The sequence below is a fragment of the Dermacentor silvarum genome, chromosome 4 (assembly GCF_013339745.2).
Source record: "Dermacentor silvarum isolate Dsil-2018 chromosome 4, BIME_Dsil_1.4, whole genome shotgun sequence".
In the NCBI taxonomy this organism is placed as follows: Eukaryota; Metazoa; Arthropoda; class Arachnida; order Ixodida; family Ixodidae; genus Dermacentor; species Dermacentor silvarum.
Window position 1 is genome coordinate 23,864,356 of NC_051157.2, and position 27,796 is coordinate 23,892,151.

Sequence of the window (27,796 nt, forward strand, 5' to 3'; positions counted from 1 at the left end):
ACAGAATTTTTCAATCTGGAATGGAGTAGCTGGGAACGTGGTGCTTTAAACCTTTCCATCTACTACATGCTCCCAATTAAACGCCCAGCGGCCGACATCATATTGAGTGGTCGGGATCTTCCTGTAACACCCATGAATGCAGAAAAGGTTCTCGCAAACAGAGACACCGAGACTATTGCTTTGTTAGACCTCTATCGCATTGTTCTTATTATAATTTAAATCTAAAATGCGTGTGCGTAAACAGTCCTACTCTCTCTTTCTCTCTGCTTAGTGCTTAGTTTGAAAAAGCGTACATCATGCTTTTGCCGCATATATAGTACTTAGCGTGGTGTACAAAAAAATGGATTGTTTATTGAACCCAAGAAGTGCTGTGGAAGAACTGGAGCACAAGAAAAAAAGCCAGAGACCCTGACAATTAAGGTCATCCACGGGTTCCGTGCGCCACACCGTCTAGCCGGCATGACCTCTCAAGCTGCTCGACGACATCGATCCGCAGTTACGCTCGACACACCATGCTGTTCACCAATACCGCCTTTGTGAAACACTCAGGGGCACCAGCATGTCTATCTTCTTTGTGTCCGAGTAGCTTTTGTGCGACGTCTCTTATCACCCTAACAACCCTCCCCATCTGTTGTCTAGCAAGCTTCAACATCGTGCCGCCACCTTTTGAAGACCGTCATACGGTGCGTAGCCCAAGACGAGCTTCACAAGGGAAAAAGAAGAATCACTGTTCACGCGTCGGCCCGCGATATTTCTTTGCGTAGTTCGCTTGTCCTGTTGTTTGTTGAAGTTTGATTCGAGGGTGAACTTGTCCCGTTGTAAGGGATATCGATTGACTCGGGTTGTGCCACGTGCCGAAGGAAAGCAATGGTCGTTTGTGGCCCTCATTGTTCGCTCGCTGCACTCCTATAGTTCGGAAAACTGGAGGAGCAGTGAGAAGAGATGTATGAGAATAAGCGAGTGGAAGTCGGAAGCTTTTTATTTTGTTTTTGTCGGCAGACCGCGCCTTCTTGCATCATAACACACACGGGTATCGCTGGCGAAGGCTGCTCAGTTACGAATTCCAGCTCTTTCCTCGATAGCCTCGAGTCCTCATTGGCCTATTCAGCACTCTGAACCAAGGGTGCTATAACGTAATGTTATTCCATCATCCCTAAAATGGAATGGATGCACTAACAAGACTCCGAAGACATCTTCCTTAAGGCTTGCAAAACTCTGAAGACCTATTCCTTAAGGGCTTAATGATTTTCGGATGATACATTCATGAATTTGTTGTGTAATGTTTTGGATTAGTGAAGGCAAAGGTTTTGATGGAGAAAGCAATGGCATCAGTTTATCTCTTCCTAGGTTGTCGATAATGACTGCACGACTGAAGCCACAGTTGATCGTACACACCACAACGAAAGTCATTCACGAAGTGCTTCTCGAAGTAATTGTTAGCGCAGCAGTCGAAGATGAATGCTGACGTTCCACTACGCGGCGCTGAGTGCTCCACCTTCTCGTCTAGTCCAGTTGCTGCTGTCGTTCGGCACGTAGATTACACTCTGAAAACTCTTCTTCGTTGAGGATCAGTTTTGGTGGCATTTATAGCACCCCGTTGCACGCCACTGCTTGTGATGGTCGAGTAGCTAGCGCAAGCTAGGGGAAGGGGAAGTTCACATCTTTATGAAACGGCGCAATCAGTTATCAGTAATCAGTTAGATTTATTAGTTAAATTCTGTTTTATTGTAAAAATATACTTTGTTTGAGACAGATATATTTCGTTTTGCATTTTCTTTCTATAGAATGCGCAATGACTGCCGTGCATCCGTCTGTACTGTGCGCTGACGCTGTCCGACTGCACGGGGAGACAAGGCTAGTCAAGAGGTGGTTAACACTGCTTTTTTTTTTCTCGCCACGTTTGGTTGTTTCCCTGAAACTGAAATGAAAGATGAACTGAACAGAATCGGTGAAGCTGACACCGCCCTCATCACTTCTGATTCACCTGCGTGACGCCGCGGGACGTCAGTGCTGCTCGGACCACTCGGAGACGCGCCGGCTGAACCCTCCTCTGCCGGTTGCCTCCTTTCGCTCCGTTGCTCTACCTTCGTACACATTTGTATGAAGTTCGCCTTGAGCACGCACCTTCTGCGGCACACACGCGCACTTTATTACCAATGATTTAGCTTTACATGCAGCGCAGAAGCAGTAGAAAACTTGCCACAGCAAGGACTAACATGCAGCACCTTTGTTTTCAGATCCCTGTTTCTTTTCCAGTGATTTTTCTGACGCCGTTTTCACCTGCTTCAGGTACGTGTCCCTGTAAGCTTTCTCGAACCAATTAAGTAGCTTCCTGGTAGATGGCGTCTGGTGCTGCCACAAGAAGGCGGCGCAAGTACCATCACACTTTCTTTTTTGCATGCAGTTTTTTGACAGTCTCGCACCGTTTCCTCTTTCAACAGCTTTGCAACTTTTTAGCGAATTTAATTTATTTTTCGTGAAACATGACAGTAGTAAAATCGTGAATTGGGCTGACATTTGTGAAAAATTGAAAAACAATTTACGAAAAAAAATGGTTTATGAGAAATTCGGTAGAGTTCGCAGATATATGATGTATAAATGCATAAATTACCATAGAAACTTATCTCCCTATAACACTCTTGTTCATTGCTTCAAAATTCTTGTTAGTACAGAAGTAATTGTAGTAATGCAGTGTTTAAACAGTATGCCATGTCTTTTTGCAATCACTGTCTTGTTTTACTTAATGACGGTAGGCATAATCGTAGGCATAATCGTAAGCCCAATGACATTGCTTCTCCTAATTTCACAAGCTTGATAGAAATACGTCTAAAGAATAAATAACGCTCAATTTGAAATTTCCCGGGACCTGCTATTGCAACACAAGGAATAAATAAAATGAAGTTGAAAGCTAAAAAGAAAAGGCAAATCTCTTGCGATCTCGGTGACCTAGTGATTCAAACTTAACTGGCTACAAAATCCAATAAAACTAGGCTTTGCAGCCAGCAGGAAAAGCATTGTTTTCCTCCCAAATATACACATAAAGAGGCTCAAGCGAAAGTTCAGCGCACTCGTTTAGAGAAAGTGTAGTATCTATAGCTCGCCGCAGCTATTTTCGGGGTATATTTATGGCAATCGAGGTCGTAACTTTGCTCCGCGTGAGAAACAGTGGGCAGCATCGCGTTCCATAAAGGTAACGCGAAATAAACGGCGCCAAACGTGGATCTTACTCTTATTTTAGAGGTAAAAACGCAAGAATGAGTTCTTTTTGGGAGAGACCGCATACGCGGAAAATGTACACGTTGTATTGGCCCTATGCATTCGAGGCACAGTCGATAAAGTCGTTCTTCTGATGATCCTTCCACGTCATGCCTATGCAATGGATGAGACTGGCATTACAGAGGCAACTTCACCTAAAGCTCAATAAAGTTTTATGGGAGTACAGACACGCACGAAAAGTATTGAGCGCGCGTAACAGTAGCGGGGTTGTTATGGCTATTCAGCGGGGCTAAAAAATTACTTGTTTATTATTCCCTAGAAAACACTGATCTTTCAAGTATTCATCCATCAAGAACGTAATTGGAGTGTCCGGATCATATGCCTAATTAATAGTGAAGGCAAAATTAACGACACAACCACCGTCAATGGTCCTAAAGAGGATGAGAAGAGAAAGAGAGAAGGGGAGAAGATTCACTTCTGAAAAAAAAAATATGAGGTAAGCTGCGGAATGGTGGACAATATTGGAGCAGAAGGAGCGTTGAGAGGCCGGCTATAAGAGGCCGGCTGTGAGACTGTAGTCGGAGCCCCCGCCGGAAAATTGCGATATATATCGTTACGAGAGCATCAGACCTTTGTTGGTTCGGTGAATATCGAAGTTACTACACAGAGCTACTGTGATTTATATGTGTTAAAGCGAGTGCTTTAGATATGCCGATATTTATTTCAAGTGATATTACCTTAGAAAGTTGGTCGTCTGCATTTCTGCATATAATAGCGTTTGCGATCTTTCTGCGATTTGTAACCCTGGTTTTGATACCTGAAATGCATTGCAAAAGTAAGGACTGTTGGATGAGTTGGTGTAATGACATAATAAAACTGAGCGAAAGACGGATATGAAGGAAAGAAACAGCAGGACGGTGACAGAGAGAAAAAAAGAAAGAGAGAGGACGTGGTCTTTAATGAGCCCTGGTTAGGCTTGTCTAGAGGCACACCTAAGCTGCTCAAGATAAGGAACGATGAGAAAATATGATACGCACTGTGCATGTCACAGTGTCACCCAACATAAATAAAACATGGCGTACAACATACAAACCAATGAAAGTCTCGTTGCGGCCAGTGTGTCTCAGAATCGCTTCAAGCGGCTTTGCAAGCGGGACGCACAGGCGACACTATAGTTCATACGCCAAGTATGCGACGTAGCTCATGCCATGATAGTCTGTGATGTGCGGACATCATGTATAAGGGAATTACTGATTTTAGCTCATCTGTTGCTCATTTTGTGTGTTTCGTTTGTATTTTAGAGGCTCTCGTGTTATTTTATCACACACAAGTGGGCCGCTGCCGGCGTTCTACGCCGGCAGCACGTGTTGCATGTTTCAACCCGAGAGTACCCCTGCGAGGAGTGGCAATACCTCATCAGGGCTATCTGAAGGTATCAGAATTCACCACAGCCTCGAAGGACGAGCTAAAACACTGCGAGTACAATCCTCAGAACGTAACTGGCTTCTGCATCACGGCTCACAACTAGCTCTACGCGGAAGCAGACGACACGAATCGCCGAGCGGGATAAGAGGAAGCTTCAGCTCGGGCCCAACTCCGATGCTGCCTATTCAAATGCATGTAAAACGTAGAAACGCTTTTCTGAGATAACCCCTGGACCGATTTTAATGAAATTTGTTGCATTTGAAAGAGAAAGTTGGATTCTAGTGATTTTTGAAAGAGGAATTTCGATTTAGGGCCCGATTTGTTTTAAAGGAATTCCTAAAAATTCGTAACTTCGAAAAAGTAGAAACACTAAGTTTACAAAGTCGTAGCTCTGCACCTAAAACAGGTATCGCAGTTCTGTATACTACATCCATTAGGTCATCCAAAGCGGACAAACTTGATATGCCAATTTATATTTTACGTGAATTTGTTACATTGTTTACAAGGGTTTTGCACAAGCTCTACTCGCATATTACTCGTTGTTTTTAGAGCCATGTGTAATACGTCAATGTTGCCCGCTTTAGATGTACTATATTAGGTGCTATTTATCGAACTGGGATATCGTTTTTCATTGCTGAGTTACAGAATTGTAGACATGATAGTTGCGTTTTCTGAAAATTTGCGGTGTTTGCTAATCTTATTGCGATATGAATTATGAGGAAACTCCAAACGCATTTCTGTCTTCACCGTCGTCGTCGCCATGAGTTTCCGTATAAAGTCCAACGCCGATAAAACCGTCGCCGCGCGCCGTATGCTGTATGTACGAGTGAAAGCGCGCGAGGCACGCACGCTTTCACGGAGAGCGAACGCATGGCGGAGAGCGAACCCGAAGTCTTCCGTCTTGCGAAAGGCCGTGGGGGGTGGGAGGAAGGGAGGGAGGGGAGGCGACGTTTAGCTGCGGCACCAAATGCGCATCTTACGAGCGGGCGCAAGGGGAACTGGCAACTCAAACTCCCACGCGAAATGAGGAAAGCGGGAAGGCAGCGCGGGAGGGAGGGGGCGCGGCTCTTACTCTGCCAGCAAGTACGTAATGGTATTTTGCGAGGCTGAGGGCTGTCGCGCGCACCCTATCTTGAAAGGGATCTCCACACGGCTCTTACCTTTGTATGCGCTGTGGTTGCGCTGCTCAGTTTCCGTTGAAGCGATAGACCGCACGAACCTTCGCTCGCTGCTGTGGTCGCGCTTGCTCACGCCAGCGTTTTGACAGTGATTGTCTGCGGTCATCGAGCGTGATCTATTCATGTTTGCTTGTGCGCGCTGACATCATGCTTGTTAATTCACTTAGTAAGCGAATGTGTCCACCTTTATGCAGCCGATAAAACTACTATCCTTACTCCGTATAGCTCTCTACTAGTAAACTTGCTATCGCAATTTGGCGATAGCAAGTTTCTGGCGAAACTGCATCTTTTTTAATAAAACATTGACGACATAAATAAAAAATTCGTGACCAACCGTCACTAGATTTTAACGTTTTCGTTTAAATGCAACAAACCTCAGCAAATTTGGTGTAGTGGTGGCCTAGAAAAACGATTTCTCCTTTCCCATACATTTATATAGAAGCCCCCAAGCTAAAGCTTCCCCTTAAGCGCTGTCCATCCCATGCTCGCGAGAGCGCCCCAAGGCGCCTTCGTTAAACAACTGTTTGACTTCACAAGCACGTAGCATTGCTCCTTTCTTACGGCTGTGCAAGTTCAGAGAACAACCACAAGTTCCGCTTTACGTCAAGTCTAGCTCTTCGTCAGTTTTGCCCATCCGGGGCCGAATTCACAAAGCTTTTCTTTCGTAATGGCTCTATCCCATGAGCCAGCGGACTTCGCTACTAACCTATCGAGCATCAGAAGGGGCCTGCGTTTCGAACAATTGTAGCGCAAGAGCTTCACGTGAGTATATGCCCCAGTTTCCTAGGGCCGCAGTCCGCGATTCGCGTCTCTCTTGTCATGGTATTCCTTCACGGATCGATAGACAATCTTGAGGTTACGTACATGGGCGGGGCTTTAATTGGCGCCCTTCTAGAAGTCGGATGCTGCGGCAGCGAGTAAGGGCGATTTGGCAGGCGATGATATAAATGACTATCGAATGCCGATTAACAAGTTTAATTTTGTGTTTGCCGCCTGCCTTGAGAAGAAATAAAATTATCGAGAGGCCCGCCGGCTGCAAGAAGAAAGTAGCAGGTGTTGTTGCCCGTTACAAAATAACGTCTGGTCTATTAGAGCCATCGTAATGGAGAGCCCCGCGCCAGTAATTCGTTTCAATACTGTCGATTGACCGATGCGCAACGGAGCATAGACGACATGAGCTCTTTTAAGTTGCATTCTCATCGATATTCATCGCGCGGATGGCATCGAACCTGCATCCTGGAGCTGGTATACACACGCTGCCGAATAGCTTTTATTGCGATAGCAACAATGTGGACACTCCAAGCAGATTTCTGCCGTCGGCGTCGTCGTCGCTGTCGCCGTCGCCATGTGGTTCCGTATAAATTCCAACGGCGATAAAATCGTCACCGCGCGCCGTGTGCTGTATGTGCGAATGAAGGCGCGCGAGGGACGCGCGCTTTCACGGGGAGCGAACGCACGGTGAAGAGCAAACGCGACTTCTTCCGTCGCGCAAAAGGCCGTGGGGGAACGGGAAGAAGGGAGGGGAGGCGACGTTTAGCTGCGGCACCAAATGCGTATTCATTTATGCGTAACAATGATGGATTTTATTCTAAGAATGCTGTTATTGAATGTTCTATCGCGCTCAATAAGTGTAGCAGCATGGGACCCCATTACTGAAGGGTTTTCAAGACTGCGTATGGCAGAGCCGACATACAAAATATTGGTGAAGTAAACGCCATTCCAATCACTGGTAGCACCTGGTTTCTAAGAAATATGACAATTGTATCTTTTTCTCAGTTTTTTTTTTTTTTTTTGAAAGATAAGGTGGCGGGTGTATAATGTGTTGCATCTCACTGAATGCGATAGTCCATGTACTTTGGGATTACGTGGTGGTGGTTACATGTGAGCCGATGACGAAAGGTAAACAGGTTGGCAAAAGTGCAGATTCGTTAGACAATACGGCCCCTTAACACATGGCAAGCTCCCCGGGGAATCAACGCACCTGGTCCAGCACCAGCGTGGTCATCAGCGAGCCTCACTGCCCTGTGGCTATGTGGCTATGCCATGTGGCCGGCGTAATCGTCGACGCAAGCGTACAATACGGGGTGCTGTTCATACACAGACTGTACCCAACTCATCACCTTCGAGCGCAAGTACACATGCAAGCACGAAGTGGAATAAAACCTTGTTCTCGTCGGTCTCGTGTAACGCATACCAAGTGCTGTTCAGATATCAATGTACGCCAATGGCATCTGTGTATGGACGTCAGGTGTTACACGAACTCAGGTGCGCGCGTTACTTCAAAAAGCCGCGACTTCAAGATCGGCGTATCTCAGCGAACAAGGCCTCCAGATTTCACCTGAGAAATGTGCGCTGGTCGCGTTTACGCAGAAGCCAATGACGTCCTACGTCATATATACCAATAGGCGATACCTCCGTTACGCCAGGACACAGATTTTTGGGGGTGATCATTGAAGGAGACCTCAGCTGGAGTCCCCATGTGGCCTACCTTAAAAAGCCCCTAACGGCCATTTCACACCTTTTCAAATTTCTTAGAGGGAAAACGTGGGGTGCATCAGTACACGTGATGTTGCGACTCTACAGGGCGCTGTTTCTGGCGTATCTGAGGTACAGCTTACCTGTACTGAGCAATACCTGCAGAAGTAACATCCGCACAATCGAGAATGCTCAGGCGCAGACACTCAGGGTTTGTCTTGGATTACCGCGCTGCAAATCAACAGCGGAAACAAGTGTGATAGCTCAAGATTACCCAATCACAACTCATATGACAATGGAAGGGCTCAGAGCACACATCAGGCACGTTGCACGCACCCCTTTCCCCCACCTCGCTGCACTGCCGAAATACCGGCCCAGTGCCTACTGAAACCGACCCATGGCCTCCCTAGAGATTATACGCCTGTCGAGAGAATGCTATCACCTCCTTGGTGTTTGGCTCGCCCACGGGTACGACTCTCGGTACCAGGAATTCGAACGAAAGCAGGATTCTCGTCACCGGCTCTCAAGCAGCTATCTCTACTATTGCTGCACGAGACATACAAGGTCCATCTTTACATTTACACTGATGGCTCGACAACGGTAGACAGATCTGCAGGAGCTGTGATCTTCCCCGAAAAAGACGTGACCATTCAATTTAAAACCACTCACCGGACAACGTCGACTGCTGCGGAGCTTGCTGCACTTCGCAGCGCCTTCACATGATTCATGAATATATACCACGAAAATGGAGCATATTTACCGATTTGAAGGCGACCTTGCGTTGTCTGCTGTCCGCTCTACGTCGTGGACAAGAGCAACTTGTGCTGGAAATAAGACAGCTGTATAACTAACTAGCAGATAAAACTATCAGCCCTTCCACTGGGGTGGAGATGGAAGACCAGAAGCTGTACTATGGTGGGAATTATGTATTTACAATTATGACTATTAAGATGTGATGGTGTAATTGGTTATTTGAACTATTAAAGAGTGAGAAATATATATGATCCGGTGGTTATTATTAATTTAGTGACCACAGGGACCATGGCCTTATGGTCGCTACTGGTACACGCACATAGGGTGTACGGCAAAGGTTGGCACGTTCTTTATAAACATGTCACCAACACCGCGCGCGTTCGGTGCGAACGCGGGCAAAACGCCGCCGCCGTCGACAGCAGTTCTGCGCGTTGTTTGTGTGATCGCACACAACCGCTGTCAAAACGCAAGCGCGCCAGCAGCAGCGAGCGAAGGTTCATGCAGTCTATCGCTTCAACGGAAACTGTGCGGCGAAGGCACAGCGCTCAAAGGTAGGAGCCGTGTTGCAGATCGTTTTCAAGATACGGTGCGCGCGACCGCTTGGCTGCGCGAAGTATCAGTAGTTGCTCGCAGAGCAGAAGCCGCAGCCCCTCCCTCCCGCGCTGCCTTCCCGCTGTCCTCCTTTCGCGTGGGAGATTGAGTCGCCAGTTTCCTTTGCGCTCGGTCGCAAGATACGTGTTTGGTGCCGCAGCTAAACGTAGCCTCCCCTCCCTCCCTCCCGTCCATCCACGACCTTTCGCGCGACGGAAGAAGTGGCGTTTGCTCTCCGCCGTGCGTTTGCTCCCCGTGAAAGCGCACGCCCCTCGCGCGCTTTCACTCGCACATACAGCATACGGCCAATTAGAGTTTTTTTTTTTCTACATCCGGACGTGACCATCGAAGACTGAGCCCTTAACAGCTTCGCTGTAAAAGGACATGACATCACTTTTCAGTGGCTCTCAGGCCGCTGCGGCATCATGGACAATGAGCATGCCGATGAAGCTGCTAGGAGGGCTCACGAAAATGCCGTAAATGGACTATTGGATCTTGCATCGTTGAGTGCGGCAGTTGGGAGACGTTGAGGAGGATTTTGGAAAATGGAGATTTATTTATATTATTTACAGGAATTAACACAAAGTAAAGAACAGCAATAAGTCATCGATGGCCAGGCAGCAAATCGGACGCGGCGGCCCGTGACAAGAAGAACGTCCCTTTCTTCTCGATCTGTCTCTGGCTTATAACCCCTTCAGTCTGCCGGGGTCACGTCACTTTCCGCCATTCGTCGAGCCCACTCAGGGATCGTCATTGTCCTCCAATCGGAGGGGCCCGCGCAAGTGGCATCATATTCGACCAATGGGGACGCTCCAAGGGCTCCATTGTCCGATAGTTGACATGCCTCCGCCGTTTCCTCCTCGCCTGGAAGCGCTCAGCTGCAGGGGACGGGTTGTCTTGAACGGCCTTCCAGAGCTGCAAAACAGCTTTGCTCGGCACCAGGGTCAACTACCTGGAACCGTGCCAGCCTCCCGTTGCACTTTCGGGAAGAGTCAAACAGGGGGGACACAAAAGCTCGACGTGCGACGCACTAGGTGGGGATAATCAACCGTTTTGACGAGACCGATATCACGGTCGACGCGCCCCTGCGCACCAGGATTGACAGGTGACGGCGAATGGTTGAGCTTGGAGAACTTGACGGATGTCAGTTAATGGTCCGTATCTAACAGGACCCATCCAGCTATCAAGAACCGATGCAGCAACAAAGCTTCGCATACTCGCGTGTGATGCCGCACGATACTTGTGGTACACGCCATGTTTCCGGCATACTCGACTGCACCGCCTAGATGCCTACTTCCCACCGCGCATTCCTCCTGGATATCACGAATCGAGACAACTGCTCTCTGCCGACTGTGGCTTGGAGTATCTTTCACGAATGCATTTGCTTGCAGCATCGGAATGGCCGACAGTTCTGGCTGTGATAGTTGCGGCAGAGAGGAAACAATTGAACACATTCTCTGTCATTGTCCCCGCTACAGCTCTCTGAGACAGTCGCTCGTGGCAGCGTTGGCACGCCTCGACGACCGGCCGCTTTCTGAGCAGACGATCTTAGAGTGCCGGCTGATGCTGTTTTCACGCCAGAAGGCGACAAAAGCGCTGTTGAAGCTCCTCCGGTCAAGCGACCTGTTGAACGACTGTGACACTCCTTCGTTCCATTGTGTATGCGTGTGTGTGTTTTTTTTTTTCATCTCCCTCTCTTTCTACGTGTGTGAATGTTTCTTTCTTTGTCTCCCCTTACCCCTTCCCCAGTGCAGGGTAGCAAACAGGATATCTACTTTCCGGTTGACATCCCGGCCTTTCTCATCTCTTTTCTCTCTCTCTTTCTATCACTTCGTATCGTGCACATTTTGCATGCATTTTTGTTGAATAAGCTGAATTGAATTTAATTTTGCGAATATATACAACTGTGTAATCAGTGGTTCTCCTTTGCACAAATTAACGACCCAGTGCATTGTCAATTTTATCCATCAACAGAGAATAAAACTGAATTCAACTTTGAACATTAAACTAAAGTTGAAAATGTTCGGGTCATTATCGGCAGGTAGATCGGCCTTACGACGTCCCGGCCTATGACCTGGCTCTTGCCTTGTCCATCATCGCTGGCTGGGCTCAAGCCTGCGGGCCTGACCTATCGTCTGGCTGTAAAACGCGGCTGTGGTGATGTACTCTGGGCAGGCCATCGGCCTTTTTGAAGTCCCGGCCTGTACCCGGGCCGTCCGAATACAATGGCAGTGAGACCTGCAGTCTCAGACGCTTTGCAATTGCAGTAATGGGCCTGTGTCTAGGACTACCTGCATGCTGAGGAATCCCGCACTTCTCACGAGGATGTTCTAGGCTGCTCTGAGGACGCTGAGGTTTAGAATACCTGCCGGAATTCTGCCTTGGGCTCAAGCGTGCTGGCGTGTGTTCCTGTGGACAAAGCATCGATACTTGAGCAATGGGACGTGAGTCGCCACGATGCGCGGTTACACGAGTGAGGTTACACGAGGAGTGTATCGGGGCATCACGCGCCCTGACTCCCCTTTCTCAACGTTATACGTGTTCTTGTTTGTTCTCGTCCGAATATATTCTTATCCACGTTCATTGCGTCTTTTTATACTGTTCGAGGCCGGTACCCACACACCTTCCCGTCACACCATCCTATATAATGCCGCCACGAGACGTACGCTCGATACCACCGTATATCTTTCCGCTACTCCCTCAGAGCCCGGGCCGCAAAACTAAATATACGGTCATCAAAAGGTTCCAGCTTACGATAAGTCTAATCATAGTATCTCGCACAAGTCACTCATTCATCAATCATCCCCTCATTTCTCTCTATCTATTCGTTTTCTTGCCCACCGCCCCGCAACCAACAGTGTCGCGTGCAGCAGCCGCAAAAAACGCCCGCTTATCGTAGCACTCACGCCCCACAAAACGCGGACCGCGGTTTGCACGCGATGCCCGCGCACTGGCTGAGGGTCATTCATATTGAAGGGGGTCCCGCGACGAGATGCGGCGAGCTCTAATAGATTCCCGAGGGTGGGAGCTAAAGCGACGCTCGCAACGCTTCGCTTGCGATATCCCGCCACGGTTCGGGATCCGGTCTGCTTTGGCGCGCAGTCAGCCGGGAGGGACCCGCCCTACTTTCCCATCTTTGCACATCGCGCTGCGTTCGTTACTTTCTCTGAACTTTGTTTTTGGCGTCGGTCACTCATTCCTTGCGGCACGCGCGCATGCTTCTGCCTATCTGAAATCGCCCGCGCGGAGCAGTTCCTCATTTGAAAATAGCAAGACGTAGGGCGATTCAAGTTCATGCAAAGACGTCGATCACTGCGACATGCAGCGAGGCGACTGTCCACATTCCATGTTGCTCCATGGTTGTTAGCTTCCATGTGAACAGCTTAGCGATGTCTCAATTAACAGGTAAGGACGTATTTTTGGGCTAGTTGGTTCTTCATCATCAAGTAAAAGACAGCGCCAGAATATGCACAGGACCAAACGACGAGTAACGAGACCCGCGCACTGTGTCCTGCGCCCTGTGTCTGTCTCGTTACTCGTCGTTTGGTCCTGTGCATATTCTGGCGCTGTCTTTTACTTGATCAATTAACAGCTCCTGCGCGCAAGGAATGTGCCATATTGTTTTATTATTCATGGTAAAAGCTCACTTGTATTTTATTGCGACAGAAATATAAGGAGGCCAGAGGCGTGTTCACACCATCGCCGTTGGCGACGGTGCATGCGCCGTTCGAGAGCGAAGGGTTGTTGTTTACACGTCTTTATTCACATTTGTGCCCTTAAAGGGCTGCGATGAATAGGTTTGGGAAGGGGCGGAGGTGAAAAGGAAAAAAAAAAAGCTGTCAGCCCTTACACTGGGGTGGAGATGGAAGACCAGTGAAGCCGTACAACGGTGGGAATTATGTATTTCCAATTATGACTATTCGGATTTGATTGTGTAATGTGTTATTTGAATTATTAAAGAATGAGAAATATATATGATCCGGTCGTTTTAATTTATTTAGTGACAACAGGGACCATGGCCTTATGGTCGCTACGGTACACCACCATAGGGTGTACGGCAAAGGTTGGCACGTTCTTCATAAACACGTCACCAACGCCGCGCGCGTTTGGTGCGAACGCTGGCAAAACGCCGCTGCCGTCGACAACATTTCTTCGCGTTGCTTGTGTAACCGCAGACAACCGCTGTCAAAACGCTGGCGTGAGCGAGGGAGCAGCAGCAACGAGCGAAGGTTCATGCGGTCTATCGCTTCAACGGAAATTGAGCGGCGAAAGCACAGCGCATACAAAGGTAAGAGCCGTGTTGCAGATCACTTTCAAGATACGGTGCGCGCGACCGCCCGGCGCCGCGCAAAGAACAAGTTGCTCGCAGAGCAGAAGCCGCAACCCCTCCCTCCTGCGCTGCCTTCCCGCTGTCCTCCTTTGATTGAGATTGAGTCGCTTGATTGAGTCGCCAGTTCCCCTTGCGCCCGGTCGCAAGATACGCATTTGGTGCCGCAGCTAAACATCGCCCCCCCCTCCCTACCTCCCGTCCCCCCACGGCCTTTCGCGCGACGGAAGAAGTGGCATTTGCACTCCGCCGTGCGTTCGCTCCCCGTGAAAGTGCGTTTCACTCGCGCATACAGCATACGGCCAATGAAAGTTTTTTTTCTACATCCGGACGCGACCATCGAAGACTGAGTCCTTAACAGCTTCGCTATAAAAAAATGGAGGACGCTTAAGCTTAGCCTTTAAGAATGGAACTCGATAGCATTCAACTATCCCTGGCTGCTTATCAGGTTTCCCGGCAACTGCAGCTTTTTTGTCCAACTTCGCCTCCGCGCGCTGCTGCCGAGCAGGCGAGCGCCATCTGGATGGTGTTTTTGTAAGAAAGTAACCGCGGCGCGCCGCTGTATGAATTGTAGAATAGCTGGAAAAGGGGTTGTTGGTAATGGGGGCGTCGGTAATATGATCTGTAATTTCACGTAGCATCTATGCAACGTTTCTGGAATGTCTTTAGAGCAACCTGCTCCGCTCTTGAACAACATGAAATTAGCTTTGTTCTGCGTTATTCTCATTAAACCGCATCCTGCTCGTCCATCATTTGGATACTATATAGAAAAGTGTGCTTGTGTGTGCGTGCGTGCGTGCGAGCGCGTGCGAGCGCGTGCGAGCGCGTGCGGACGTGACGTATCGTATCAGCAGCTTTCAGAAAACTTGCTTTCGTTACAGCAATACATTTCTTACAATGAACGCCAATGCGACGCACAGCTGGATGTATTGAACACATTTTTTTGTAGTAGTAAGCAACTATATGCGTAGGAGGCAAAATGTAGTTGTCTCGCCACTTGTGTGCTAATTTATTTGCTGTAACAAACAAAACCGAATCACCAAACTCGTCAAGCGCGCAGCGTCTCGTTTCCGTCCAGCGCGCATCTGCAGCAGTGCTCGGAAGGCGCGCGTTTTCGCGTCTTCCATCTCTCCGTTTTCACGGCACAGCCAGCGGCAGGAAATTGAGAATCACGCCGTCATGCGGGGCAATCCCGCCAAGGTTTCGTTCGTTTTCCTGCTTTTCATTTCACTCCCTACGTGTCAGCGCGAATGAGCTAAGAGCCCGCGGCGAAGCCGATAAATCAGACACCCGTTTCACAGCCACCTGAAGGCGCTCTGTGCCCCTACCGCAGATTTGCATGACGGCAAACACCGCAGCGAAATGTCGGTCTAAAGCTTGCGGATGAACGCAGCAGAAATCCAGAACAAGTACACGCCTACAAGCAGACTTTGCGCAGGCTATGCGAGAATGACTGCTCTGCTGTCACGAGGGGGCAGCCAAGGAGAAGCGCTGTTATATATTCGCCGCGATGAGCGAAGACGAAGACGGGAGAATGGAATTAAAATTCCGCCACTCTGCAAGAACGAGCAAGTGTGCAAATATAGAAACCCCTACATAATAGACTGGGGCGCTGCGCCATTATTGCGAGGCTTTTCCTTACGCAGTGCCGTTAAAGGCTGTGCAGTGCTGACCTGGTCCGATTAGAAAAGCTATGTTCCTCCGCGGGGACAGACGATGTTGTAAGGGGCGAAAGCGGACCACTCTGTTTGGTTGTCAATTTGTAACCCTATACCTAAAGCGTAAATGACCAGGTCAGTAATTATAAAAGCGGCTTACGCAAAGGAATTGACAGAAAAAGAGTATTTTATACCATAATCTAAGGGAGGTGGTTGGCAGCATCGCCCACTGGTCGGAACTGCCTTTTTATCACCAGAGTATTATTAACTACTCCGGTCTACACGAATCCGCCCGAACGACGCCTGTAGTGAGAAACTATATTTACAGCAGATAAATATTTCAAACACGCAGAATAATAAGATGAAATCTGGTGGTCTAGTTTCGAAAATATTTTTTTTCTAAATTTCTTGAGAACGTCATTGCGCCACGATTGCCCTGTTTGTTTTGTGTGTACGAAGAAGAATTCAATAATATCAGAACTTGGATTACGGAAACCTCTGTCGACAGAACTTGCCTTGGTATAACAAGAAATAATTTATTTTAAATGCATGTGAAGAGAAGAAAGTTTCACTAGGTTTTTATTGTTCAATATATATCTTACTAAAGGATATCTTAGCTAAACCACATTTCCTATTGAAGAAATAAGAAGCTTATGCTTTCCAAGGAATGTTACGATTGCATTTGGGTAATAATCTAACCGTCCTAAAATAGTCCACAGGCATAAATTGATATTCATCTCACGTTAAGAAAACTTCATATGAATTCTCCCAGGGTAGTATCTTGGGCCCTTTTCTTTTTTAAATTTATATCTGACAGACATTCTACAGATAGACACTAAAGAAGAGCCTGTTGTATACACCGATGATCCTTTATTGTTCTTAGTAACAGCATCACATCTAACTGCGAAGTATAATTTAACACCTATGCGCCTAGAGAAATGGACGTGGTTTAATGTAATCAAAATTACTACAGCTAAAGCTAAGCCATTCTTTCTTGCCCGAAAAGCAAATGTGTGCGTGTAAACAACGACATTAAGTTCAGTGGATGAAGACTCGAAATAGTAAAATTTCAAAATATAAGGAGTATTTTCACTGAGCATATGACGTGGGAAGACCATATCGACTGCACTGCAGAAAAGCTCTCTAGCGTCATAGGAATAACCTACGCTAACGAATAGGTTTTATCAACTAAAGTTAAAATACTCGTGTATAAAGCCAAATAATTTACTCACGTCTAAACTACTGAAATTTAGTATGGGGTCACAGGATACTGAGAATTCTACAAAAACCAACACATCCTGCAGAGAAAAAACGTTCGGCAGGTGTTACACTGTTAAACACAAGAAGGCGAAAACCTGCTGCACATTTGGTAATATATGAAGTCATACAATCGGGGCTAGACTTTTTGCAAGACATAGCGAGTCTCAATGGGAAGTACACGCGTGGCACCAAGGCGACCTCCTGAACGCCACATATGAACATTTAACGTAATACCTAAAGTGCAGCATGTTAGTGCACGCACTAGGACACACCTTTATTCAGCGAGATGGCTGCGACGTGACGTGTGCAATCACGCATGCACTAGGCCCACCTTTGGTAAGCCAGAACCGTGAAGCAGCCGTGGCTTTCAACTCAGGGGTGGCATTCGTAGTTATCTACGTGAAGTCATGACGGCACTCAACATTTTAAATGTGCGATATTCCCTAGAGTATCTTTAGGGTGTCACAAAGAAGAAACTATATAAGGATCTTGTGGATTCAATGTTACCTGTTCCCATTTACCAGTCGATGTATGCATTAGCACCAGAAAGAAATGTAATCAAAAGAGTCAAGAGAATGTGCGCCCGTCAGTAAAGACATTTTTCTTCAATTTACATATCGGCACGCTTCCATTGAAACCATGGCTTCAAGAAAAGGGGATCTTCGTAGCCTGGACAATCAACTGCCTTATTTGTAAAAAGCCTGAAACTATTGATCACATCTTCCTTGACTGTTGGAGTGCAATCTTTCACTGTGACTTTATACAGCGCACAATAAAGAAAGATCTCCCGTTAAATCCACACGGAATACGCTATCTAGCAATCGAAAACACTGAAGGCGTGCCATATGATATCTTTATGGTCTTATAAGATATCTATATGATATCTTTATGGTCTTTACATAGTATGTGGAAGACTCACATGGCTGGTAAACATGGACATGTTCAAATACCAACAGGAAGGGAGCATTTTATTGAAAGTATTGCAAATATTAGAAAAGTGTATGAGTTGCAAAACGAGAAGCCAGAATGGCGTCCCCTGTTGAATGAACTTGTCGCACTGAAACATTTGTAGACGCATAGCGTCAGCCAAACCCAGGTGATGCCTTTTCCTTTTATCAGAAACGTTTATTATTTTGTGTATGTGCAGCATTGTGGCATGTTTTGTGCAACTGTATGTTGAGCCAAGAAGCTAATCAAGAAGAAAAAAAACGCAGCAGTGGCTCCAGAGAAGCGTGCTCGTCCCGCACTCTAGAGGCCAGGGTTCGATTCTCACGCAGACCGAAGTGTCCCAAACTTTTTCTTCATAGCCACTAATTTTCTTTGTTTACAGGAACGTCTCGAAGAAATGTGACGTCAATCAGAACATTTTTTGCGGCGTCAGCCATTTTTCCTCACCGCCAAGGGCACGTCAAGGTCACCGCCAACGTAGACACTTAAGGCTTTCTCCTTAGGTGTCTATGTTGCATATATACAACAATATTGCATGTAACCACACGTCAGCATCACTTTTTAAGAATAGAGATATATTGCCGAGGTATGATAATATATATATATATATATATATATATATATATAGAAAGAGAGAGAGAGAGTTACCGTTAATTATCGCATGATAAAGTGGAAATAAAGAAAACCATTTGCCCACTTTAGGATATTGCATTATTGATAAAAAAATGGCTAAATATGTGGCACGCCGTGTAGACGTAGTGAAATCACACTTTACCGAAACCACCTAATATCTGCCATAAGCATGATAAGAATCCAGTCACGATTTTCGAAAACAAAATGCCAATATATGTGCCTAAAGTGAATTAAATTGTTTCATCTCTATTACCTATCTTGGAATATATATTTGTATATCATTTCGATGTTCATATTTTTTGTATTGATCGTTATATATCAAATATTCTTTCCGGCTGTATTTACCATGAGATGCTTCATTTTAACTGTAATCATTTTTTTTTATTTTTATAATATACTGCCTACATTTATTGGTACAGAAAGTGAATCTTGAGGCAGTTCGGGAAAATCGACGAGCTTAAGTGGCAGTCCAGAAACGCCACCATGTTTCGCTGTTATGCAGAATGAGAGCAAAAATACCTCCAAGACAAGATTAGGGCAGCTTCACAAACAGTTTTACATACATATTCAGCCTTTCAAGAATAACAGAATGCGTACTGTCAGCCAAACAAGATTGTTACGGCGCCATCATTGGCGGAAGCTGAAATGCCTGTGAGGCGGCTCGTCCGGAGACATTTCAAGCGCCCATCGAACAGATGCATTTCAAGAGCTGCCGCTGCAAGTTATCGAATTTGGGACCTCATTTCCTAACCATCACTTACCATGGTGTTTAAGTCCCTTTAGCCGTAGTTTTGTTTCACGACAAAGACTCCAGTGAAACATGCACACACACATAAAAAAATAATTTACAAACAGACGCATACAGAACAAAGGAAATCACTGAAACGCACGCAATAGGGCCTGTTATCCCCGACAAGAGTTATGCCCGACAAGGGCCTGTTATCCCCGGCAAACCCTAACAGCCAGCATAACGTACGACATGTAGGCTGTAGCGCGAAAGATGGGCTTTGTTGCAGTTCGTGTGTGAATAGTGCTTGGACGCTCGGCTTTGGAATACGTATCAGTGCAATGTGCAAGCTTGCCTGGCGGATGTGGCATAATTAGCGAATACAAAGTGCATACCTCTCATGCACATTTGTTGACGCCTTTAAAGCCTGTGCACGGACCGTATGCATTGCACATACGGATTTATAGAATTGAATTGAGTTCTGGGGTTTTACGTGGCAAAACAACGATTTGCATTATGAGGCACGCCGTAGTTGGGGACTCCGTATTAATTTTGACCAGCAGGGGATCTTTAACCTGCCCCCAATGCACAGGACACGGGCATTTTTGCATTCCAGCCCCACCGAAAGGATGTATAGACGTGGCCGCCTCAGCGCACACTGTAGCCTCCGCACTCCTTCGCGGCTTCTGAGAATGTAGGCGAGGGATGCGGCTATATAGTCTCCTGACGCTGAAGATCACACCATCATCATCTTCTTTGATCTATTTTCCAACACGTATTTTTCTCTCCTCTCGATATGAGGAAATTGCATTTCGCCTTGGTTCGAGTTGCCTCGCTCTGATGCGCCGTTTTGCGCGGTGTAAGCACCGCTGGCTTGTTATAATATGTGCCTATGACCGAGTTTCTATGCTTTGCTCCCTCTCGCTTTAAATTCGTGTGGGTACATGTGTCATGCACAGAGGGTTATTTATTTTTTATTCTCGAGACGCAGGAGATGCGCTTTCTTTTGTACTCGTCAGCGCCCAGCGTAGCCCGAATGAATGCGCATAAATTTGTGTGCCTTATTCTCGAGCAGGTATACCGTAGAGGTGCACAGGCCATAGGCAAGCACTTCTAATTTACAAGCCATTGAAGCAGGGAGCTCACTCCCTCTTTCTCTTAATCTCTCCATCCCTTTAACTATCTCACTTGGTGGGGGTGTATTTCAAGACCATGCGGCACCTGGATATTTCAGCCAAGCCATGAAGACTGGGACGCAGCTATCATTTTCGCCTGTGCACTGCAGACCCGTCTTTAAAATTTTGATACTTCAGGTGTGCGTTGAGAATAACCGTTGAACAAAAGAAACTGATGACGCCGATTTGATAAGCCTGCCGACTAGGTAATAACGCCTGGTTATAGTTCAATGTACGTACAAGACGATAAACTTTAGTATTTGCTTTGGCTAGTGCACAGGTATTTCAGAACAACTGTGCAAAACAAGTTCCCGTTGCTCAGCCAATTTTATCTACATTCGCATACACTCTAGTTACGGCGTTTCATCGGCTTTAGTTAAGGTTGTTGCATCCTGAGCAGCAAATGTTTTGTTTTTCTTCTCTGCAATGCTTTTTATTCGTACAGGGCCTGTCTTTTACCCTAATTATACTTCATTGTGCACCGTGTTACACCCCGACCTTGCACGTGTGCGCTTGTGTTCTTTTTAAGAACTAATTCATTAAAGATGCCCCCCGCCCCCCCCCCCCCCAAAAAAAAAAAAGAGAAACGACCCTAATCCTTGACTTAGGTGTCTGCTAGTGGCACTAGTACCTCGGCGTTGGTGTACCCTGGTGTATTGTTTGGGTTAACTTTGTGTTTTCCTTGTGTACACAACACTTGGCCCGGCGTGCTCGTCGTCTGCTTCCATGGCGAACGGAACGCGCGGGAAACCGAACTCAGAGGAGCGAGCGAACAGAACTGGCGGAAAACCGCCACTCACAGAGGAGCGGGGGCGAGAGAGCGAAGGAGGGCGAGGAGGGCAAGACGCGTAGCCCCCTAAGCGGACGGCGCACGAAGCGCACCTTACGCGCCCCTCCGCCGCTGACGTGAGATCAGGTAACGAGCGCCGGCGCGCAGCTGGCGCGCCGGGAGAGGAGAAGTGATAGAGGAGGGAGTGACGTCACCCCTCCACTGTGTTATGCAGGCGTTCACTCTCTGTCAGGTGGTGTGTAGCTCTAATTAGCTTGTTTTTATCTTAATTAGTAATTAAGCCTGCCTCAGCCAATCAGACGCCTGTTTGCGGAACGCAAGTGTTCTTACGCCACGTGTCCCTTTAGAGTGTTGTCGCGACATATTTCCATTGGTGAAAGCGGAAACTTTGAAAGGTCATTGAAAGACAACTACAGAAGGCCACAGGTGCGTCAGAGAGCGTGCCTAACATTGTGGCTCGTTAGTACACCACGTAAGGTGCGTGCCATCGCTAAAGGGGATTTTTTTTTACCTATAGAATCATTTACCATTTAGAACCCGAGTGATGGAAATTGGGCACCATTGTAGTCCAAGTACCTGGGTCATGTCGTGCTTCGTGATTAGGTGATTGTTTTTTATCACTTCTACCACTTATTGTAAAGAGAATCCCGGCCCGTGTGGGCGCCGAAATCTTGAATCTTAGTAACTTTGTTTCTTAGTTTGTATTGTTTACTTATAACGCCTTCTAGAAGCTCAGTATCGCGTGTCAGAGAGCGCCTCGTCACTTCTATTACAGTTCCGCATTATTTTAAACAGAAGTGCCAGAACATATACTAGTCCTTATTCAGTGGCTCTCAATACTAATGGCTGCGCATCAATTGGCCCATCTGCGTGACCTTGTGGGCAAAGTGCGTTGTATCTCCTGTCTTTCCGAGGTTCAAACGCATTGCGAAAGGGGAAGCGAGTTCATTGAAGTGAAGCGCCGATTTCGTGAGCTGAGCGTCGCGTGCTAGTTGTCCATAGAGGCATGGTTCCTCATCCCATGATTGAAATGCGTAGCTAGGTCAGACAAAGAAATTCTCCTTGCGAGGTACCACTCACGCAAGGGTGAGAGAGAAGCGAAATGGGCGTTCATGGAATAGACGAAAGAAGTACTCGAATGACCTGAGTAGAGGTCAGCGGCACGGCGGCGGAAGTTCGCTGCATTGCGCAAATGGTCTATTCGGAGACGTGGGGAGGGAAATAATGATGTTGGAAAGTGGAAAGACGGAACGGAGACAAGAACGTGCTACGATGGTCGGGATGTACAATGACGGATTGCCACATTCTCATGAAAGAAAGAATATTCACATGAGTGTTGTCTGTTGCTGATGGAATAATTGAAATAAGTTGTCGAACTGCATGAACTCATCATCAGCCTATCTTTATGTACACATGTAGGACGAAGGTCTCTTCCAGCGATCTACAATTTCCACCCCTGTCATGCGCCAGCTGACATCTTATGTCTACCCGGCTGAACGTTGCCGAAAGTACGAATGCTCTCGAGAACCTGTTTTGAAACGCCTCTCTATATAAAGGTATATAGATTAATATTCAGCGTGTTTTGCGTCCAAAAAGCGGAATACAACTGCGCAAGCACCCCTTCAGTGGCACTCAGCCGCAAGTATATTATTTATCCTAAAGAGAAAGAAGTCACCGATGATTACGATACTCCCTAACGCGAAATTTGAGCGCAGCTGTATACGTGTTTTCATTTCACGATATATTGAGGCAGAGGATTTGAGAAAGACATCTATACGATATATCGAGTCAAAGAATTTGAGACCAATTACGAAATCAAATCATGGGGTTTTATGTGCTAAAATCACAATCTGATTATGAGGCACACCGTAGGGGACTCGGAATAATTTGGACCACCTGGGGTTCTTTAACGTGCACCTAAGCTAAGTACGCGGATGTTTTCAGCAATTCGCCCCCACCGAAATGCGGCCAGTGTGGCCGGGATTCGGTCCCGTGACCTCGTGCATAGCAGCCTAACACCATAGCCACTAAGCAACCACGGCCAATATCACCGCACCGACTGACAGTGGGCCAGTGCAGTCAGCGCGTTCGCAGCGGGAGGGCCAGTATGGGAACGCTGACATGATGACCGGCATCGGAGCCAGCTGTGCAAGAAGACGACGACGAACGCGCGAGGAGTGGCACGAGCGCGTTCGCGCGGTTACGCAGAGGGACGACGACGCTCAATCCAGTAACTGGCGCCAAATAGCTGCGTTCTAAAAAGACCGTGGTTTCTATGATAGCGTCAGCTTTGAAGAAAAAAAAACTATCGCTGCGACGAAAGTTGTGCGTCGCAGACTTGTGCATCGTTCAGTGATCAGAAAAGGCAAGTAAATGATGATGATGATGATGATGATGATGATGATGATGATGATGATGATGATGATGATGATGTGGTACCTCTGTCATGGCTCGCACCCACTAAGGGGGTAGGCCAAGAATGTTAGCGATCTACCCTGTCGGTTTCTTCTGCCTTTTCTCTTTTGTTGTGCAGGATGTCTCAGCCTCGCAAGGGAGCTAAGTGGTCAGCTTGTGCAGCTGTGGATCCGGTTAGCCGAAGCTCCCTGGATTTGATCTGCATGCCGCCGGTAAGGTGCGAATTGCACGTTTTCTTCGACTTGTGGTTAACACATCACTTGCGTCGAATTCTGTTCATTTGCGTCGATTTGCGTCGTTGATTCTGTCACTTGCGTCGAATTCGTGTATTTTGCGTTTGTTTTACGGAATATTGAAGTGCTCCTTCAAGAAACGTAGCATGTTTAAACTGAAATAGTGTTGCAATTACCTAACGTCTTTTTTTCTTCCCTTTGTATTTTATAAGAAGGCCTGTATATTGGTATTGGAAAAAAATGGGGCATGTTGACGTTGTGAAATAAATGGTTTCGAAGTATCGGTGAGCTTAGAATGAGCCTTACTGCACTTTAGCATCACAAACAAACAGGTCTTTAAAAAATGCATGCGCAGCGGTATGGCTGAAGAGCTTAAGCTATAGACTGCTACTCGGCAATCCCCTTTGTTGCTGAGACAAAGACGCTAACTCCTTCTATCCTGCGGCAGTTAAAAGAAGAAGAGGCTCCTCCGTTTTGCAAGCACTCAGCCCGTATAGCTCTTGCGAGATTCGCGAAATGTTCTCGCCGCTGTTCTCTCATGCGTTCACAACGAGCTTCTATGGCGTCGGCAGCATCAGCAACATTCCTCCGGGCTGCGTAAGTGCGCTCGAGGCCCGTGAACTCGTCGCTGGGATTCCGCGGTCGCCGGCCTCCACCGCATGCGTTACTTTTATCGCCTTGTCTGCGCTTGTGTGTGTCGTGCATCTTTGTTCGCGCCTCTCCTGCTTTGGGCGAAGCTCTTGCGGAAGGTGGCGCAAGAGCGGAGGTCGCTTGCCGTGCGAATGACTGTTGGGAAACTGCAGCCGTCTGCAATGTGGTTACGGCTTCCGTTCACTTCTTGCCACAGTGCGCTGCGAATCTCAGCCGCCTGTCACTCGCCGCTTCTCACAAAACGTGCATACACCTTCGGAAATTGTCCGTGCAGCGGCTCTTTCATGTATAGCCTGTAGCGCGGATGTTCATGCCTATACCGCCATCACGCAGCCAACAAACAGAAAATTAGGCCGGTTAGCCCGCCTGCTGCGTCATTCTTAGGGCGCTAAGACATAGAGATGATGAGGAGGTCAGCGTAAGCCTAAACGAATGTTAATACGATATATTCTGGGAAATGGAAGTTACGGGAGTGTGGATAGTTGGATACGTCGCGTCAGACCAACGTTATGAGAAACAGGGCTTCCGGGGTGGAAGTTGTGCGTTACTTCGCAGCCTTAAAGCTGTCATCTAGGCTCGCGATCAAATAAGGGTTGAGCAAGCCGCTACTTACGGTCGCCTTTTAGAAATAAATTTTTCAGAACGATGCGCGTTACTGCTCAGTTTCGTCACTTTGCTTTTTTTCTGATGTGGCATGACTGCGAAGAACGACGCGATGAGAGTTCGATCAATTCAATTCTCTTTCGCATTTTGCTGACACCGTGCAGTAACCTACCTAGAGTTTTCAGCTCTCTTTTGCGAAAAGTTGGAATAGGTGTGGACGAATGCTATTCACTATTTCCTTCCCACGATCCTTCGTAATGACTGTGGAATTTGTCACAATTCAGGAGGCAGTTCACGTTGACTTTGTATGCACTATGGCACACTTTACAGCCATTTTACACACATTTGTCCCCACAGAATACAGTTGAGACAGGTCATTTATGTATGTTTCGTTCCAACAAAATCCAATATTATTGACACCTCCACGACATTCGTGACGTAATTGCAGCACAAAGCACTTAACTGTGGGAAGAAAATAGTTGTATACAAATACAGCGCCTGTGTTTGTGTGACTCCTTTCCTGTAACATCCTGCCTATTTTCTTCCAGCATTTCGGTGCTTCGTACTTCATTTACGTCATGAATTTCAACCTACTCGCCCAAATTGATATCTTGACTGACAACCCTAGTTGCCTAAGCGACGTCGTGAAAACTCTCTTGTGACCTAATTGTCTTATAAAAATATTTTATATTAGCTCTACGACACGGGAAGCTCATTCACCTTAACTCGATTCATCATTGTCATGAGATTGTGAATAACTTTCATTGCGGATAAGCTGGTGTAGGAATAAACCAAGAACAGGAGGCACAAGCAATGACTGACTGGATGTGTTGTGTCAAAATCAGAAGCACTAGTGACCGAATAAAGAGAAATAGAGAGAGGCACCAATTTTAATGGAAAACTGGAGTTGTTACCCTGGATGATCGCCCGGCGTGCTTTACTCCAGATGCTGGGTGATAATTATGGGATTCTCGGGACCGCATTGTCACGACTCAGAGTCGATACGTTAGCTCATTCTGAGCAGTGGCAGAAATTACGTTGCTGATAATGGGGTGGAGTCTGGTGCCTGGCTTTCGCCAATTGCCGTCGTGAACGAGACAAATTAGGCCCGATCAAAACAAGCAATGAGCAGTAATATACGGTGATCTATCAACAACAAAGCAAACTGGCGTTATTAAGTAGTATATGTGAATATGTTACAAAGAAAAAGTAAGAAAGTGACAATTGCAAACAACAGGTGTAACAATGTAGAACAATTACGATGTGCAATCGTAACATGAACAGTGAATATGTCTATCGGTACAAGCTAAATGTCTAAGCAGTAATCGGGAAAGAAAATATTTAGAGCCCTCAGTCCACAGAATCAAAAGTGACATACGGAAAACCGGGTGCGTCGACATTCCGTCCACACCGATGCGGCTCGTAAGTGACCCTCGAAGTCGGCGCCTCGACGTAGGCGGCTGGCTTCCACGGCGGCTGGCGGTGTTCGATTGTCGGGACGTGATGTCGACGGCTTATTTGCCCGAGAGTTGCTCGGCTTTCATTCATCGTCCTCGGAGCAGACTGGTGAAGTGTCGGATCGGCTCGTTTTTATAAACCTCTCGAGGCGTCGGCATTCACCTCTAGCCGTCTAGACGCGTACACAAAGCATACACGCGGGCAGTGGTTCTCGCCGTGGTTCAGACTCCACTGGCGGTAACCTTCACCGGCAGGCGAGTTAATCACACAAAAAACAATTGCCATGGACGAAGACGGCTTCACGTAATCTGGACGTGCTCCCGTCGTGGTTCAGACTCAGCTAACGGTCACCTTCACTGGCAAGCAATTTAGTCACGCGCAAAACTACAGCCACGGACGCACTCAGCTTCACTTAGCCCGGTTGTGTGGCATACACATGGTTCAGACTCTACCAGTGGTCACCTTATCCGGCGAATAATTTAATCACACATAAAACAACATTCACTAACCTACATAGCTCTACGTGTTCTGGATGAGCTAAAGATCCCGTTCCCTGCCGTTTACGCGAAAAGGCGCTGCACGTAAGCTTGCACACCATTCTTAGAGCAGTGATGCTTAATAGGCGTATATACTTAGGAGGCGGGGAGGTGGAGAATTGAATAAATAATGCGACTTTTTTGACAGCAATAAAACTTACTTGTATATGACCGTCGAATCTTACACTTAGTGAAGAAAAAAAATAGATATGCAGTCTCTGCATGCATGACTATGTCAGTACACGTAAGAAAGAAGAGCAAAAAGCAACTTCACACACAGCACAGAAAAAAAGTACATCAGTGGAAATTACTACAGCAAGTCAATGACAGCAGATAGAAACAAAAAACATGAACACGCAAAGAGTGGTTTTAAGTTCGGGGCTTTTCCAAAGTCAGACGCTGGACTATACAGTACAGGATCGTTGTCTGAAAAGAGTGCAATTTATAAAACCCAGTGTTCAACATTCCTATGAAGCGAAGTAAAAAAAAAAAAGAAAAAATCTGCAGGACTTTCTCGCCCAGCGGACACACCAGCAGGACGTGTTTCACACGCCATCTTTTCCCAGATGATGCTACGTACAGCTTGGATTGCCCGTGCATGATGCGAATTTTTTACCCACAAAAGTTTTCCCCACATGTGTTTGAAGGCCACGCAATGGACCAGTCACTGCCTTGCCTGTTGTTTTCCTCATAGCGGTTTCGTCATCGGGAGTGCCATCCTTCCAGCTCAGTGAAGGGAGACAG